Consider the following 19534-nt stretch of genomic DNA (forward strand, 5'->3'; position numbering starts at 1 on the left):
TGAAAACAGTTGGAGAGGGTGTGAGAGGGACACATGGCACTGCGTGTAATGTTTGTGTGGTGAGCGGAGCCACGGACAGCATGAGATTGTGAGCTTGAGAGGGTATGAGCCTGATGGAAATGTGAGGGTGTATGTGAGAGTTAGTGGTCCCTTAAGGTGTGAGATCCCTGTGGATGCGTGATGGGTTTGTGAGTGTTTGAGTTGAGAGTGATGAGAAGAGTAACTTACCCTGGCAGTGTGGATGAGACCATTCATCCTGTAGCAGCACTGGGTGGTATTCCTCTTTTGCAGGACATTGGCACTGACCACTGCTGCCACCGCCTCCCATGCTGGATTGGTGATGCTGCTGCTCATTATGTGGCCAGAGCGGGGGTAGAGGACACTGTGTGTGGTGAGCCTCCACAGCATGCAAAAAGCATTCCAGTGATGCATAATTAAACCTGGGGGCTGCAATCTTCTTACCTTTTGTGGACTTCTTTCCTGCAGTAGCCATGGGCTGGAAGCATTGAGATGTGTACGCGCGGCTGGACTTTAAACATGGTGCCCGGCACGTTGAAGCAGCAAGGCAATGGCATAGTGGGCGAATGAGAGCCTGCCCACCATGGAAATTATGTGTTTCCTGGGAATGCTTAACTAATGCAGTAGGTTTGGGACAATACGGTATGAAAAGCCACCATTGCGGTCAGCAGGTAAAACATCGTTTTACCTGCCTGCTACTGCACTTAGTGCATATCTGGGACAATTCCGCCCATTGGGTTTCTGTCCCTTAAATACTTACACCAATATGGAATCCTATTTGCTTCAAATATATTTAGTTATTACTTTATTAGTGCTTGTCTATGCACACAAACATTTGTAACTTGAGTCAAAGCGCAGAATTTTTAAATAACTTACCCCTCTCAGTTGGGAGGGGTAGGAGACCAGGGGAGGGGGTGTTTGGAAGTAGGTCAGGAACCTAATTGTTGCTATAGCCTGCTTTGCTGTGGCTGTTTAACTCAGCTACAGCATTGGTACCCCACTTCCAGTCTTTCTGACCAATAATAGAATATGGGCATGATGATGACCCACAACTGCCAATGAAAGGATCTCTATTTAAAGGGACTCCAGCAGAGGTCAGAGTGGCTGAATGTCAAATTGATTCCTGAAGTTTCAGTAAGTACAAGAATGAAAGCACAACATGCGAAGGCTGCCATTTGGTTCTCTGACTCTTCCCTTGAGGCCCTGCTGTGGCCTGTGAGGTCCTGCAGAGCAAGTGTCTTTCTCATGAACAGGAAGAAGAGACCAGCCTCTCAGACAAAATGGGTGTGTCTGGAAATCCCTGAAGCAGCCAACAGCAGGAGTGTGGTCCCTTGCAGCTGGTTTCTGTGCTGCAAAGAGATTAAATACCTTATTAGGGCAGGAAATGTGAGTGGCATCCCTATTTCAGGTGTGACCCACCCCCCCTGCCCCTCCACACTCCAACTTTTGCAGCATTCTCCTGCACAGCACTCCTCAGACTAATACACTGTGCAGCTCCCTTAAGGCACCTTCCTCTCAAGGCACCTATTCACAACCAAATCTGAACTGCCAACACTGAATGCTTTTTGTGCCATCTCACACCCATCCCTCAGGGTCACCTTCCACACATGTTATTCCAACCTCACCACACAATCCATTCTCACACTCATAGCTCTCTCCTTTCTCTCCTTGTGGAACAGAGCGCAGGACTCCAGGAAGAGACCAAGACCAAGGAATGGCTCTCCAGTCATGACTACCCTGATTGCTGCAAAGGAGGAGACCATGGAGATCAGCAGGGTGGCAGTGTGAATGACCATTGGAGATGGGGAGATGGGGGTTTCCCAGATACCTGGTGACAGGATTAGAAATCACACTGCCACATGGCACATAACAATTGTTAGGTAATAGAGTTAGTTTAAGTAAGCTCTGTGTGTATATGGGTGTGTTAGGAATAAGTTATATCTTTAATTTAAGTTTAATTTGTATCTCTGTAGTTGTGTGTTAAGAAAAGGAGAAGTTGGGTTTCAGTGCATTTTAATGAAGATTTTGACTCTTGAAGGGGAGTTAAAACAAATGGTAGAAAAACCTGTGCTGTTGTCTAGCAACAGGAGGACCCACAGAGACAGAAAAGTAGTTTCAGCTCAGTTGAAAGCAATTTAAGTTCAGTTGGAAGCAGCTGCCAGCAGAAGCAGCATAGGAGGGTCAAATAACAAGTCCCAAACCAAAGCTCAGTTGAAGCCAGGATTCCAAAGAGGCTGGACAGAAGAGGAAACATCAGAAGCACAGCCGAGAAATTAAAGAAGCAAGTCCTCAAATCCAGGGGAGCAGAACAGGAAAGTTCCCAAGGGGACAGTCTAGTCAAAGGGTAAGGATAGGAATCTTGAAAAGGCCCTATTCTGTGGAAGTGAAAGTAAAGAGCAGAGCAGAAGGCTCCGAGCTTCAAGCTTTAAGGGAGAAATCTGCAGGGACAGATTTAAAGCAATATAGGTGAGTGAAAAGTTGGAAGATCTAAGGGGACAGCCAAAGGTCTGTAAGCCTTTACTATGGGCATGTGAAGCAGTGGTGTTCTGTTGGCATGGCTGAGTCAGTGAGAGAAAGTGCGTGGAAGGAAGCTTGAATGCATGTGGTGATCCAGGGCAGAGGAACATCGGAAGAGTGTTTGAAACCCTGGAGGTGGACCCTTGCAGAAGGCACCTGAAGAATGCATTATTTAGAAGAAGATTCTAAAGCGAGTTCTTCAAGAGTGGAGATTAGAAACCCACATGTGAAAGACAGAGTTCAGTGAAACTGGTTGGCTCGCAGTGTGACAAGCACCTGAGGGGTGTTGAGGAGAGATCCATTGCATCTGTTTAGAGTGGCATCTGTCACTTGGTTTCAGAGTGTGGTGTATCTGACCACAGATCACCTATTGGTTTATGTGGACTGTGTACTTACTGTGAACATTAGAGTATAAGATAGCTTTTTTAACTTGTGTTATCCTTACAGTTGTATGTTTTTTCTTTAAATTTGATACTATCTTTAATTTTTTTAGTTAACCATGTTTGGTGGGTTCTCCCCTTGGAATTTTTCTTTCTCATTGGAATATATCTAATCTGTGTATTCTGAAATATCCCCTTAAATGTCTGCCACTGCATCTCTATAGATCTGTCCCTTAACCTAAGTTGCCAGTTCAATGTGCTTTCATGCCCTCATTATTGCCCTTATTTAAGTTTAAAATACCAGCCTTGGACCGACTTTCCCTCAAACTGAATGTAAAGTTCATAAACCGATATTTTGCATAGTATGATTGTAGTTACCTAGAAGCACCTTCACTATGAGGTCATTAATTAATCCCATCTCGTTGCACAATACCAGGTCTATAATAGCCTGCTCCCTGGTTGGTGCCAGAATGTGCTGTCCTAAGAAACTATACGAAAACATTGAATGAGTTCCTCATCTAGGCTACCTTTGCCTATTTGCTTTTCTCAATCTATATGCAATTAAAATACCCCATAATTATTGCTGTAACTTTCTGACATGCTCCCATTATTTCTTCCTTTATACCCTGTCCTACCATATCATTACTGTTAGGAAGTCTGTGCACCACTGCCACAAATGCTCTTGCCTTTGTTGTTTCTCATCTCTACCCAAACTGTTTCTACATCCTGGCTTCGTGAACTTAGATCATCCCTCTCTCTTGGGCTAATACCATCATTAATTAGCAGAACCACCCCTCCACATTTTACTAGCTTTCTGTCCTTCCTAAATGTCATGTGCCCTTCAATATTCAGGTCTCAATCTGTGCCAACCTGGAGCTGTGCCTCTATAATTGCTATTAGGTCATACTTATTTATTTTTATTTGCACTCTCAGTTCATCTGACATGTTTGTTTAAAATGCTACATGCACTCAAATACAGAGCCTTTAGTTTTGTCCTTTTGTTATTTTTGTAACCTCTAGCCTTATCTTCTGAGTTAGTCCTGGATTTGTACTCCCTGTACTCTATGTCCCTTCCTGTTACAGACTGTTTATCATTTCCCACATTAGTACCTTTCTCTCTTGCCTTGTCACTACTCTTTGGTTTACCACATCTTCCCAAATTTGATCCCTTGCCCCCACAATTTAGTTTAAAACCCTCTCTCTACTTGCTAGAACACTGGTCCCAGCACGGTTTAGGTGTAGATCATTCCAATGGTATAGCTCCCACTTCTCCAGTACTGATGCCAAATGCTCAATGAACCAGTCCCACTTCTCCCATACCAATCTTTGTGCTACGTATTCATCTCTCTAATTTTATCTCCCTATGACAATTTTACTTTTGAGGTTCTGCTTTTTAATTTAGTGCCTAGCTTCTCATAGGGCAGAATCTTGCACTTGCCAGGCGGGCTTGGCAGGGTCGGGCAGGGGCAGTCAGGAAGCCCACCACCACGCGCAATCGAGGCCGGAAGGCAATTTCATGCTGGCAGGCCAATTAAGGCCAAGCGTGAAACGTGAGTGGCATTGTTGAGTGCTGCCTTTGCAGGTGGGGGGGGCGCTGGAGGGGGTGTTGTTGGGGGGGGTGGTTGGGGGGGAGTATGAGAGGGCGAGTGCGACCTTTGTGCATGTGTGATTGCGAACTTCAGAGTCTCCCTGATGCACAGAGCTGCATAAGGGAGTTGAAGAGTTTTAAAAAAATAAAGAAATTAAAAATGATATAAAACATGTCCCCTCAAGTGATTCTGTCACATGTGCAGGGACATGTTATTACTTAAATTTTAAAATTTTAATTTGTTTTAGGAGATCTCTTTCCGCCTATGGATGAGGTTTCCTAAAAAGTGCAAAGGGCTGCTTGGCCTTTTTGCTTGCTCGCCAAATGTAAGGTTGGACGGGCAGTGAAAAATGTCAGTCAACTGATACTTTAATGACCTTAATAGGCCTTTTAATTGTCAACAGGCACACTGACGATTCCCATGCATGCCTGCTGACCAAAATATCACGTGACTGTGCGGGTGCTCGCCCAATGTCAACTCGCATGATTTTACGCTTGAGCAGGTTGGGTGCGTGCACACCCACCCACTGAGCTAAAAATTTTGCCCATACTTTCTATGCAGGACCTCTTCCCTATTTCTACCTATGTCGTTGATTCCTAATGGACCATGATAACTGGACCCTCCCCTGCCACTGCAAGTTCCTCTCAAGGCCTGAGCAGATATCCCGTACCCTGACAGGCAACACAGCCTTTTGGATCCTCGCTGGATCCTTCTGGATTCTGCAGAAAACAGTCTCCATCCACTTCACTATACTGTCCCCTACTACCACTACATTCCTTTTTGCTCCCCCCACTTGAATGGTTTCCTGAATCACGGTGCCATGATCAGTTTTCTCATCCACTCTGCAGCCCTCATCTTCACTCAAACAAGCTGAGAGACCCTCAGACCTATTTGACATTCACATAGGCTGAGGCTCCTGCATTCCTGCTCTCTGGGTCTCCTTACCTGTCTCACTCGCAGTCACTCATGCAAAGATACCCTCACCTCGTTGGGGCATCCAAGGGAGATAGCTAAGTTCTTACACACTGAGACACAGATCAGAACTGAGCAGAAGCAGATGCTAGAGACAGGTTCAGCAGTGTGGAGTCCCTGTCATAGGATGCAGGACTCTCCTAGCTCTGCTCAGCTGTGTGTAAATGCTTAGCCTCAAGGGTCTTCCATGAGAATGACAATTCTTGAGCACCATCAGGAAAATGTGTGTGAATGTGTGGTTCAGTCAGCATTTCCAGAGACAGTGCACATCTTTGAAGAGAGATTGGAAGAGTCCATCTCAGCATTAGTACCATGATGTCTCAGGCATTTGCACTGTCGTCCACATCCATGGAATGAGTCTCCAACTGCATGGAGCATCAGTCACAGCAGGCAAATGAGTGCATCTTACATAGAAGCATATGTAAGTGGATTCCAAGCCAAGCCATGTCCCAGAAAATGGTCACACTTTTAGACTAAGGTTGCCTGTTTAGACCAGCAGTGAAGGACAGGAGATGTGACTGTGAGTGAGGGAGGTAAAAGGACCAAACAGACAGGAGTGGAGGAGCCTCAGACTTTGTAATTGTCAAATGGGTTTGAGGTGCTCAAAACTTGCATGGTCAAAGACAAGATCTGCAAGGTGGATGAGCAGGTTGGCCATGGCACCATGGCACAAGAAGCCATTCAGTCATGGGGAGCAAGTAGGAATGTACTGGTAGTGGGGGCAGTATAGTGACGGGGATTGACACTGTTCTCTGTAGCCAAGAGTGAGAGTCCAGACAGCTGTGTTGCCTGCCCGGTGCCAGGGTTCGGGACATTTGCTCTGGGCTGGAGAGGAACTTGGAGCAGGCGGTGGAGGATCCAGTTGTAGCGTGGTCCAACAACATAGGTACAACTTGGAAAGAGGTTCTGCATAATCAGTATGAGGGGGTGGCACCAAATTGAGAAGCAGAGCCTCAAAGGTAATAATCTCTAGATTATTACCTGAGCCACGTGCAAATTGGCATATGGTAAATAAGATTAGAGAGATGAATGTGTGGCTCAAAGACTGGTGTGGGAGAAGTGGGTTCCAGTTTGTGGGGCACTGGCATCAGTACTGGGGAAAGTGGGGGCTATACCGTTGGGAAGGCCTACACCTGAACTGCGCTGGGACCAGTGTTCTAACAAGCCGCATAACTAGGGAAATAGAGAGGGCTTTAAACTAAACAATCGGTGGATGTTGCAAATCACGGGGTAGAGTCAAAGGAGAGCAAAATAGTAATATGGGAAATGAGGGTCAGAGAATGGCAGGAAGGGAAAGAGAGAGAAAACCGAAGAATGCACAAACAGTCAAGACTAGATGTTACAAAGATAACAAAAAGGCAAAACTAAAGGCCTCAGTCTCTGAAGTCACTGCACTTCAATGTCATTCATTGACATTTGAAACATTTCCAAGAGATGTGATATTGTGTGAAATAACATAGTATTACTTGCTTTAAAAGTGCAAGTCTAATTGAGTGAGGCCAAGATAGGATGAGCAATTAAATAACCTGCTGACACTTATTGTGTAGGTTCACATATGAATAATCAATTGGGCAATGTTCCAACAGTGCCTCTGGAACCATTCTCAGCAGAATTCAATATAACTGTAAAAATGTCCTGCTTTGATCTGCTTATATTCAGCATCCCTAGATTAATAAACTGCAATATCGATTTTGATAAAGCATTGACAAGACAGTGCGAGTGCTGGGACACGAATTAGGCCAAGGGGAATTTATAACATGTCCTTGTATCTTCATTCCAATTCCTTCATTTCTTTCTGTGCTTTCCAGGCAGCTGACCTTGATATAGTTTCACACAGTTGTTATGCCACCCAATGCAGAAAAAAATGGCTTTAATCATGTTGCAATTTATTTACACAAAGTATCAGAAGATGTAACTGAAAATAGCAAAATGTAACTACAAGATTTTACAATTTTAAAAGTAATTAGTTATCATGCATACATTTCTGCCTCCACCACATTCTGAGGCAGTACATTCTGAATCCTAACCACTTGTTGTGTAAAAAAAGTTTTTCCTCATGTTGCTTGTGTCCTCTTTTTTGTTACTCACCTTATATCGGTGTCCTCTAGTTCTCGAGCCTTCTGCCAATGGGAACAGTTTCTCTCTATCCACTCTGTGTAGACCCCTCATTATTTTGAATATTTCTATCCCCCCAAACTTCTCTTCTTCAAGGAGAACAACCCCAGCTTTTTGAATCTATCTACGTAATCAAAGTCCCTCATCCTTGGAACCATTTTTGTGCCTTGAAAGGTTTGGATTAGTTTCTCTGTGTGAGGGGAATTTTAATTGTATTGCAGCCAGTTACTCTGGAGTTTCTGAGTTATCAAAAGAGGAGCTAGGAAATGCTAAGTACGTATACATGACTGAAGTTTTAGAATGTGAGGTGTAAAGAAAATTTACATTTTTAGATAAACCAGAGTCTTGAATTTCAAAGAGATGGCAAGGTGTTACACCTAGCCAACAGAGGCTAAGCTGAACAGTGTGTTTATTTTTCCCAAAGATTACTGATAATATGAATACTATGGAATACTTATATTATGGAAAAAGTAAAGTTGCAAAGATATATTGAGACAATGGATTTTACTTTAAAAAGGGAGAAACATGTTTAAAGGAGATGAGATTATTTGTAAGGAAAGGAGATATTCCTAAATCTAACAAGTGTAAAAAGCCTCCAGCCTCTATGTATCGAGCTGCTGTCTACTGCTGTCAAAGCTAAGAAAACTCACTGTGAATGTCACTGTCCAGGATATTGTGTGCTTTGCCTGGGTCTGTTGAAATCAATGTTGTTTTACTGTTGCCTTAACAGAGAGTCAGAGAGTTGGGAGTCAGTTTAATTAAGAGATTTAGCAGTTATTATTGTAGCAATTTTTGGACCTATGTATGTGTTTAAAATCTTTTCTTCTATTAATAAATGTTTAATTTAGTTTTGTAAAAAACCTCGAAATAATGGTGGGCTTGTTACTACTGAATTCAAGGCACGCATCTCGAAATAAAGTACAAATTGCAAACAATTGTGGCAGCTGTTTCAACTTTCCCTCTGGGATTCGAGCAGCTCAGCATTTACCATCCGCTGTGGCATAACATCTCTTGATCCTCAACCTGCCTCAGCAGCACCCACCTCTCCCAGTGTGGCTGCCAAGGCTTCAGAGCTGCTGGCTCTGTGGTTGGGCTGGCAGCATTGGGAACCAGTTAGGAGCCACCTTTGAAAAAGTAGCTCCACCTGTCTGGCTCTTGGCAAGTGTGGGCATGGGCTCCCATTTGGTTTCGGCATCAGGGTCCCGAAGCCTGGGATAATTTCCACCCTGTGATTCTATTTTAACTGAATCACTAAAGGGAATCAACCCAGTGAGACCTCTCTGTCCAAAAGCAAAATACTGCAGAGGCTAGAAATTTGAAAAGCAAATAGCAAATGCTGGAAAGAAGCAGATCAGGCAACTGTGGAGAGAGAAACATTCAAGTCAATGACAGTTCATCAGAAAGGATTGTGTTTGCAATTTGGAAAACAAAGTTAAAGCTCTCCCATTGCATGTCATTCCTTCCTCTCCTAAACATGCTGGGCTGGTTGATTGCATTAGTTGTTATTTAAGATTAATTCCTTGCAGTTTAAATGTTACCACGAATGTTTCATCTTCCTTCCTGTCCGAAGTCTAGCAGTTGGCAGACATCGCCTTCGTCCTGTGTGGCTCTTCAAATTGACAGCTGAGGGTGGGAGGGCAGGTGCAACGAGACTCCCCCTCCCGGAATGTGATTGACAGCTGAGGGTGGGAGGGCAGGTGCAACGAGACTCCACCTCCCGGAATGTGATTGACAGCAAACGGTGGGAGGGCGAGTCCAATGAGACTCCGCCTCCCGGTATGTGATTGACAGCAGACGGTGGGGGGAGGTGCAATTAGGTTCCGCCTCCCTTGAGGTGATTGACAGCAGACGGCGTGAGGGCAAGTGCAATGAGGCTCCGCCTCCCCAAGCGTGATTGACGGCAGACGGTGGGTGGGCAGGTTCAACGAGGCCCCGCTTCCCTAGGGGTGATTGACAGCTGAGCCTGCGCTGGGTTTTCGGAACGCGAGCTGGAAGGAACTGGTTGAGTTTCTGACAACAGGACAAGCAACTTCGTGTTTTAAACTGGTTTGTCTCATTTCCACCTGCCAGAAGCGGGAAGGAAGGTGTCAAATCTTATTGGTTATATATATATGTGATTGCAACAGAAGCTGTGCGAGGCTTCTACTGCTCGGTGAGTTATTTATTTATCGTTACTTGTACTCGGGTTAATATTGTAAGTAGGTTATTTTTTAAAATGGTATTTATTTTGTTATTGCAGCAAGTATTACAACTGAAACATTCCTTGTGGTTTAACAGCAAGTGTCCTTTTTAACAAGCCTCACCCGATCTTAAATCAGCTATTTTATTAAGGCGCTGGACATTTCTCATCATCATTTTGTGATGAGTTTTTATTTGGAGGGTGGGCAGTGTTAGGTTGTATTTAACAAAAATATTTTTAGGAAATAGCTTTAAACCAAGTAAAGCTTAAGGTGGTAATTAGCTGTCAGCTATGAAAGAAGTTCATCCAGCTTATTTGCATTGGGAGAACGTGAAATATCTACGCCTGTCTCTGCGAGAATAATGGGGTTACAGTTTCGGCAGGTGATATCTTGCAGGGAAAAAGCCACGAAATTTTAGTGATTCCCAGGTTTCTGTGCCTTTTCCGTCAAAGTTACGGTAGACAATGAGTGGGAGACCCCCAACAGATATCATTGTGAGGGAACTGAACCTCCTGCCTTCAGCTACATAAAAATTCAGAGCAGACAAGGAATATTTTTATATTCACAGTGTCACAGTATCTTTACATGCAGGAGTTCATTCGGCCCATCGAGCCTACACTGGCTCTCTGAAAGAGCATTCCACCTAGTTTCACTCCCCTGCCTTATCCCCATAACCTTGCGCATTCCCTCTTTTCAGGTAGCAATCCAATTACCTTCTAAATACCTCGATCGAACATGCCTCCACCACCCTTTTCAGGAAGTTTCTTCCAAACTCCAGCCAACCTCTGGGTGAAATTTGTTTTCCTCACATCACATTTACTCCAGTACTTCCAGTGGCATGCCATCACAGTTGAATCTTGATATTCTTATTAATAAGGTATAACTTTTCTTTTGCGTGCAATCTATCCTACATATAAAATTAATGTAATAAATGCCATATACATTTACTATCTGTTACATTGTACTATGGTCGTCTCAATTTGGCTATCATGACTCCTGATTGGCTCACATGTTATTTTGTAAAAGAGCAACAAATCACAAATTAACTTAAGTCAATGAAAAGCAACTAGGAATGAAAAGTGCCAATCAGGAACTTCAGAAACCAATAATCAAAATCGCCAACAAAGCTATTGATGAAAAAAATCTAAAAATCACATTTTTGAAAGTCGTTTCCATTACCAAATTGAACTGTTCCCTAGCTGAAATACTGACGACTTAACATAAGGTTTGCAACACAATTTTAAATGATACCATTTACAATAAAATTCTTAAACTTACTATGAAAGATTTTCTATATATAAAATGTATCTAAGAGGTAAGTGCCTTTCCGAATGGCCTTGAGCTTGTGTTCATTACAACAGCTGAAAAAGAAACAACTGAAACTCGCAGAAGTGCATGTGCCCATAACTCCCTGCATGACACAGTCACAGACAAAGCTCCCAGTATGGACCATTGAAACAATCTGTGCTACTTTAATCTACTTATTCTGCAGGTTTTCACAGTAATTCTAAATTATGTATTATTACACACAAGGTACAGTATGAACTTTGGAACCTTTTTGAGGTACTATAAATTGACAGGAAAGCCAAGGACTGCCTTCTACAGAGAAATGCTGACAGCTAGATTGTGCATTTGTTCAGTATCTTAGAACTTCCTGGCTGTAAACCTACTCTTTCCAATGAAAAAGCATTATGAATGAAAATCTTAATTTTTAGCCACAGCATGAGTCTCAAATTTTTCTGCAAGGATTTTCCTGAAAAGAATTGCTTCCTATTCAAGAGTTGTTTAGCACATGGTACATAAGATGAACAGAATTTTAAACAATGCTGAATCTGAGGGAGGAACTTTTATATTTTGTAATGTATCCTAAATAGTTACGCATGTGCTTTTTAAATACTTGTACTGAGCAATCAAGCAACAATTTTTCATTAAAGGAGATTTATTCATAGAACCAAAGTATTTATTTGTTTAACTATCCGTCTTTTTGTAAGTAAGTAAAATTCACTGCAAAACCAATTTTAAAAAAAACCTGCTGTCTTTGGCACAATCTCTTTCAAACTTCTTTCCAAATTCTTTCAATGAAGATTTGCATCGCTCAGTTAGATAGGGACATGCACTAAATGAAATATTATATGTTTTATGTTCTTTTTGTTTGTTATTCAAAACCAGTTGTGAAATATCTCAATTTTAAAGAACTTTTATTTTTCTAACGCCTAATCCTTTCAGTTCTTCCGGAATTTAATTAACCACACTAAACTAAATGTTACTGTAAAAATATCATAAGTAACTAAAGCTTGGTGCTTAAAAATCATATCTTTGTAATGACAGTTATTGATCTTTAATGTTTCCCCTAGTAGATTAGAAACCAAAAAAAAAATCAGTAAATAATTTTGTTAGCATCATTCCTTCCTGGTTGTCATAAGTCTTAAGAGATTAGGACTTGAGCTTGATCCTGTTGCTAATATAGATCCTGCTGACTATACAATTTAATGTTGTGATGTACTGCTACGTTACTCACAACTCTGAAATTTACCTAATTAACACAAGAAAGTTCATATAACACTTTGTTCATTCGCACATTTAAGTGAGGTTTATATCAGAGTGAAATGAAAGTAGAAGGTTTGAAACTAGCAGTGTTTTATTCATATAAAGCATACTAGTTTGAAACAAGTCATTCTATCAGATTTAACTTCTGCTAGGTTCTTTAAAAGATCAAAATTATGAATCATTTTAACCTTTTTCTGAAATGGTCTAGTATATTTTAATAACATTTTTAACTTTAATATTTCTAACATAATTGGAGAAGTAATTGGAAACAGTCAGTTGGGGTAAGGTAAGATGGATGATATTGGATTAGTTGCCAGGTGTACATTTTGCCTAATGAAAGGTCACGACCTGAAATGTTAATACTTCTTCTCTCCCTACAGATGCTGGACCTGGTGCGTATTCCAGCATTTTCTGTTTTTATTTCAGATTTCCAGTCTTCGCAGTATTTTGTTTTCACATTTTGCCTGGTTTTCCTTTGCATTTAAGTCAATATATCAGATCAGATATTATCCATTTTACATTATCACTATAAGTTAAAATTACCCCCATCTAAGAGTATGCAGGAACAGGGGTAGGCCATTCAGCCATTTTGAGCCTCTGCCACCATCCAATTAGACTCTGACTCACCTGCATCTTAACTCCATCGATTCACCTTGGTTCTATAACCCTGTAGGCAGCAGGTCTACCTAAAAATGAGGTGCCAGCCTGGTGAAGCTACAGCACAGGACTACTTGCATGCCACACAGTGGAAGCAGCATGCAATCGACAGAGCTAGGCAATCCTGCATCCAACGGATCAGATTTAAGCTCTGCGGTCCTACCATATCCAGTTGTGAATGGTGGTGAATAATTAAACAACTAATCCTAGGACTAGGAGGAGGCTCCACAAATATCCCCACCTTATATGATGGGTGAGCCCAGCAGTACAGTGCAAAAGACAAGGCAGAATTATTTGCAGTCATGTTCAGCCGCAAGTGTTGAGTGGATGATCTATTTCAGCTTCCTTCCAGAGGTCCCCAACATCACAGATGCCGGTCTTCAGCTAATTCAATTCACTGCATGTGATACCAAGAAATGGCTGAAGATAATAGATACAGCAAAGGCTAAGACGACATCTCGGCAATAGTACTAAAGACTTATGCTGCAGACCAGTTGTGCCCCCAGCCAAGCTGTTCCAGTTTGGCTAGAATACTGGCATTCACCTGACAATGTGGAAAATTGCCCAGATATGTCCTGTCCACAAAAAGTAGGACAAATCCAATCCACCAATTATTGTTCCATCAGTCTACTCTCAAAGATCAGCAAAGTGATGAAGGAGTTGTCAATTGTGCTATCAAGTAGCACTCACACAGCAACAACCAACTCTCCGATACTCAGTTTTGGTTTCTGACCTCATTCCAGCTTTGGTCTAAACATGGAGAAAAGAGCTGAACTCAAGAGGTGAGGTAAGACTAACTGCCCTTGGCCCCAAGGCAGCATTTGACAGAATGTGACATCGGGGAGCCCCAGCAAGATTGATGTGAATAGGATTTAGGGAGGAAACTCTCCACTGCTCCACTGGTTGGAACCAGACTTAGCAGAAAGCAAGATCATTGTGGCTGATGGAAGCTAATCAACTCAGCCCCAGGACATCACTACGGGAGTTCTCAGGATGGTGTCCTAGGTCCAAACATCTCCATCTGCTTTAGCAATGACCTTCCCTCCATCATGAGGTCAGATGTGGGGATGTTCACTGAAATAAAAACTCAGCAGCTCTAGCTGGGGGGAGAGAAACAGAGTTAATGCTTCAAGTCCAATATGACTGTTCTTCAGTTCCGCAGTTCGAAACTGACTGCAGCAGGTCATGAAAGCGACTCTCTATCACCTTTCTCAAGAGCAATTAGGGATGAGCAACAAAAGCTGTCCTTGCAAGAGCTGGTTACATCCCATGAAAAAATATGAAAAAAAAACTTCCTGATTCAGATTTATGAAACATTCTACAATCTGATTGGTTAAGGACATACACAATTGCTTTCCCTCTTCACATAGGTACTAGGTACTCAGTAGAGGATGCTGTGCTTTTGAGATGGTTGGCTAAATGGAACTTCCAATGCAAAAACCCATAGAAAAATTCAAGCATAAAATCCAGCTCTCAACATTTGTATAGTACTGACTGTAACATTGGGCCATGTCATTTTACCAGTGCAACCAGGTCTGGATGCAGTGAACAAAATGAGGTAACAGTGTCATAAATGCAAAATACTGCAGATGCTGGAAATCTGAAACAAAAACAGAAAGTTAATGTTTCGAGTCTGTATGGCTCTTCTTCACTCTGAAGAAGAGGCATATGGACTTGAAACGTTAATTCTGTTTCTCGCTCCACGGATGCTGTTAGACCTGCTGAGTTTTTCCAGCATTTTCTGCTTTTGTATTGATTTCATGCTCGCTGGCCAATTAATGGCCAGCCAGTGTGAAATATGGCTGCAGTGCTAAGCACTGCCGGGGTGGGGGCGGGAGGAGGGCCAGTGCAAAAGTTTGCGCATGCGCATGGGTGCATGCAACGAATGTTTCCTGAAGACACCCCTCAGGGAGCTGAAGATTTTAAAAATCAAAAATAAAGAACTTACAAATGTTAAAAACATGTCCTCTCATGTAACTCTGTCACATGAGCAGGGATTTGTTCTAAATGATACTTCAAAATTTTTATTTTATGTTTAATTCCTATTGGAAACCTCATCCCGCCTGTGGATGAGGTTTCATAAAAAATCCAAAGGCCGCTTGGCCTTTTCACCTGCCCGCCAACTGGAGGTTTGGACGGGCAGTGAAAAATTGCATTCAGTTAATACTTTAATGGCCTTAATAGGCCTGTTAATTGTCGGCGGGCGTGCTGCCAAATCCCACACGTACCCGCCAACTGAAATATGGCGTGAGTGTGCAATGACATCGGGCACTCGCCCAATGTCATCGTGCGCCATTTTATACGCGATCGAGCCAGGTGTGCCCGCTGCTGAGCAGAAATGTTAGCCCTCAGAGTGTGAAAAAGTTCTTACTGTTTTTAATTAATTTTTAAGATAGTGGTATTCTGTGGGTCACATTCTTATCTTGGAGTGCAACAAAATAACCTCCTTCTTGGTGTTTGCTGATGCCAGTCTGTAATGTGTAAAAGAGGGATGGTAAACTTGGCCTTCTGAAAGACTTCTTCATCTGCATTGAGAAGCACTTAACAGTCAAAATTACCCTAATGTAAATAAATTTGTGTCGAATTCCTGTGTGCACTACTTTAACAAAGTTATTAACCCACCATAATGGTACAGAAAGGTATTTCAAACTGCATCCAATTTCCAAACATGAACCTATGCCTGACATAGGAAACTCATAAGAAAATTATGAGCATGAACTAGTTGGTAGCACTGTCACCTCGCAAAGCTTTGGATTTAAATCCCGCTCCAGAGATCTGAGCACATAATTTACATATTATCTGATCATAATCACATTGCTGTTTATGGAACTTAGCTATATGTAAATTGGCTGCCATGTTTTGTACGTTATAGCAGTGGCTACACTTCAAAAATACTTATATTAGTTGTTCTGTTTGAGAAGTTTGGAGGTCATGATGCAGGTTCTTCTTTCTCTGTCTCTCGCTCTCTTTCTTATGCAGCGGATGGAAACTCCCAAGTACTCCCATCTTTATCTTGTAATGCAAGAAATGGAGTTCACAGCAATACATCACCTTCATCAGATGGGAAAATAACTTACGAAAACTAAAGTTATTGTGCAGACTTTTGTTTGTAGCAGAATAGACAAAAAAAACCCTCTCTTTGTTAACTCCATTCTTGAAAGATAAAGACCTGAGAAAGAGCATAGATCTGACGAGTTAGGGAATATAATATATTTTTGCAAGAAGAGGAAAATCAGTGTTAAATGATGATTGTGTATTGGATAATTTTATGAAACATGCAAATTGTTATGCACAATCTGAGGAAAAAGAGTATTAGGAGTGGGTCTTGGAGCAGATATTTTGTAACTCAAAAATCTGGCCAACTAAGTACACAGAACTCAGAACTGTAATGTATTTTGAATTTCCCATCTAATTCTTGCAAGACTTTGCTGTAAATGTTGTTTTTAAGTCAATAGTAGGCATTATTGTAGGCTTAATAATCTGTGTGCATCAACAATAAATGCTGTGAGAGTCCTCTTACGTTGACTAAAAAGAACAATCATCTTCTAACAGGGGGCTCTTGAGATGGATGTAGGACCCCCATTGCAATCTTTAGCTACAAGGTGAGGTGAGAGTGATGAACTGCTGCAAGAAACCTATATGGTACTCACAGCTCGCCAGTGGCATGCAAGCAAGGCCGGGCCTAAAAATGACACATTTGAGTAAATAACGGTGATGGCTCAACCATATAATGTCTTAAGTGTCCTTGTTTCTGAGGGCCTGATTTCAAAACACCTTTTTGTGTACTTGCATCTTCTTACAATAATTGTACAATGGAAAGTGATGACCTGCAGCAGGGATTGGATTCTGCCATTAGTTAGACTTGAATCTTGAGGTTTTAAATGTTTTGCATGACAAATTGCTGAAGCTGCAAGTTACTAAAAACTGAAACGGGGCATCTGAGACTTGAGTGAACAGGGCAAGCAGCCATGGGCTAAATTTTCACCACAGAGGTGGGAAACTGGAGCCGGGTCTGGTTTTTGGGTCAGAAACCTGCCTCTGTTGGCAAATTGATTATAGTTCAGATGTTCAATGCAAGAGGTGGGTGGGGGCGTGGGGTGGGAGGGTGTTGTTTGAGTATTGGAATGGTGAGACCTTAATTGGAATGGAGACAGGTTTCCTGTCCACTTATAATGACAGGGTGGGGGATGGAGAATGGTGGGGGGTAATGGAGGTGGGTCAGGTGAAGTGTTAGTCTCATTTAGACAACCCACGGCAGCCATCACTTGGGCTGCTGGTTGTCCAGGGGCAGAGAAAGAGAGATGTCTTCTTCCCAGAGCATGGCAGGAGGAGGCCATCTTGTCATGAAGCTGGGGCACCTCCTTATTCAGTGGCATCTCCTTCCACCTTCAATTCCTCCTCCTTTCTTACCTCCTGCTCCTTCTCTTCTCCAATGAACTGTCTCTTTCTAAGGCCTCATTGTCTGCGCAGTCCACACTTCCCTGGAGGACCACTGCAAAGCACAGACCAAAGCACAGCAGACCACCACAATGACCGAGACTTTTGCAGGATGGTATTGGAGGGCACTGTCTGATCAGTCTAGGTGGCAGAATTGTATCTTCACAAATCCAATAGCCTGTTCAATCATTGTCCTGCTGAGAAGATGGCATTGGTTATATCACCTCTGTGCCTTTGTTTGGGGCTCCCACAGAGGGGTCAGAAGCAATCTCTTCAGTCTCTTCCCTTGTCCCTTAGGTTCCATCCATGCATTTTGGACGTTGGAATAAAGATCTGAGGCAGCCTAGACTGACAGGGAATGAAGGAGTGATGGCTGCTGCTTCACATGTGGATGGAATGAACTTCCATTCTCTCAAAGTTCTACCTATTGCTGGATATCACTGGTAGATACTTGGTGCCTTGATGGCCACATGGCTGCAGGTGATGATACCCTGCACTTGGGGGAATCTAGCGATGGAGGCAAGACCTGATGCCCTCTGCCCATGTCTGTCTTGAAATGAACATGCTGCCCAGCTCTGGCAAAGGGGATTTCAATGACCAGCAATGTGCAGTTGTGCGAAGCCACTTTTGAGATGCCACTGAGGTCCACAGCTAATCCTTGGAAGCAGCCAGAAGTGAAGAAGCTCAAGACCACAGTGACTTTGAGGGCCACAGGAAGAGCATGGTGACCCTTGCTGTGAGGTGCAAGGTTTTAGCGATGGGGACACAGATGTCTGTGACCATCTGCCTGGAGAGTCAAAGTCTCCTATGGCACTAGATCTCAGTCCTCTCAAGGTACCTCTGTTTTTGGCGGTCGATCCTGCATTGAGGGTATGGCCTCTGTGTCCTTCTTGCCCCTCTTATCTCTCCTGTGCCCTCCTGTAGCTTGGCATCCCACCTTTCCTGTAGAAGGTGTTGCCACACAGTGTCACTGTGTTCAATATCTAACAGTTGTGATCCAATTGCTAGCTGGAGCCTTCATTCTTGAAACTGGCTGCTCAGCTGTGCTTCACAGCCTTGCAATCTGCTCTTCTGTCTCATGATGCCAGGAGGGTGCTAATTCCCTTCAAAGCTCAGGCACTGAGCGCCCACTCTCCCTGTTACCAGCACTGCACCAAGGGCACCCCTGATTAAGAGCTAAGTCCCCCTTTGTCCTGCTGCCCCTTTTACGGGGCCAGAGTGACGTCTTGGGGGAGCTATGAGTGACTCCCCCCTCAGTACCTGCCACCCCTCATTTGCTCTGTTTTGGAAGATACATGTTATCCATGTGCCTCTTTGAAAATCCAACCTACTACCCCTGCAGCTCCTAAAAGGCATGTAAAAAGACCTTAAATGATCTGATTTGGAGGGAGAGCAGAATTCTTGACCTGCCCTCCACCCCACATGCTGCTCAGTTTTGCCAGCAATAGAATTGGTGCTTTGAAATAGACATGCTCTCCAGCACTGGTATTTTCAGGGCCCACGCCACCACCTCCATTTCCATCATCAGGGTAGCCCTAAAATAGCCCTTTTTTAGCTCCCTAACCAATCAAATTGAAAAATAAAGCAAAATAAACACAGGGAAGGCAAGAAGGAAGTGTTAATTAGAGTGGTGAATTTAATGTTGCATTAGGTACAGAAAGATAGATAAAGAGAGGGAAAATATATTGAGAATGTTAAAAGAGAAAAAGTAAGAAAAAATTTGTTTTAAAAATGGTCATTTTTCAAATCTCCAACAAGTAATACCTGAATGAATGAGACTCTACACTTATAAAAGTTAATTTTCAGTGCCAGAGTTGGTGTTTGGCATAATTAATAATTATCACATTGTTAAAAAGGTATTTGCACTTGTAATGACCAGACTTAACTATCCGCGGTGAGTTTACTTGCTTATCTGTTGTTTAATCATAGCAACCTCGTGATGTTTCAATGGTGAGGTAGTTAGGGAAATGTCATTTTCACTAAGCTAAAGGTGGAACATCACAACTCAGTATTGATTTTGAACTGTACATCTTGCTTGAAGTTGCTTTACTATTCACAGATATTGGAGAGTGCAATCAGGTTACTTTGAAAGGAAAATATGGTGATATCATAGTAATAGGCA

General features: G+C 42.6%; 1 protein-coding gene across 1 annotated transcript in view; it reads left to right on the top strand.

The window, feature by feature from the left end:
• The first annotated feature begins 9581 nt into the window (after positions 1-9581).
• Positions 9582-19534, top strand: part of LOC121275677 (WAS/WASL-interacting protein family member 3-like) — a 250186-nt gene continuing 240233 nt past the window's right edge. The window contains exon 1 of the mRNA XM_041183202.1: positions 9582-9743. The gene's annotated coding sequence lies outside the window, so the exon portion shown is untranslated. The remainder of the gene's footprint in view (positions 9744-19534) is intronic.

The sequence above is a fragment of the Carcharodon carcharias genome, chromosome 3 (genome assembly GCF_017639515.1).
Source record: "Carcharodon carcharias isolate sCarCar2 chromosome 3, sCarCar2.pri, whole genome shotgun sequence".
In the NCBI taxonomy this organism is placed as follows: domain Eukaryota; kingdom Metazoa; phylum Chordata; class Chondrichthyes; order Lamniformes; family Lamnidae; genus Carcharodon; species Carcharodon carcharias.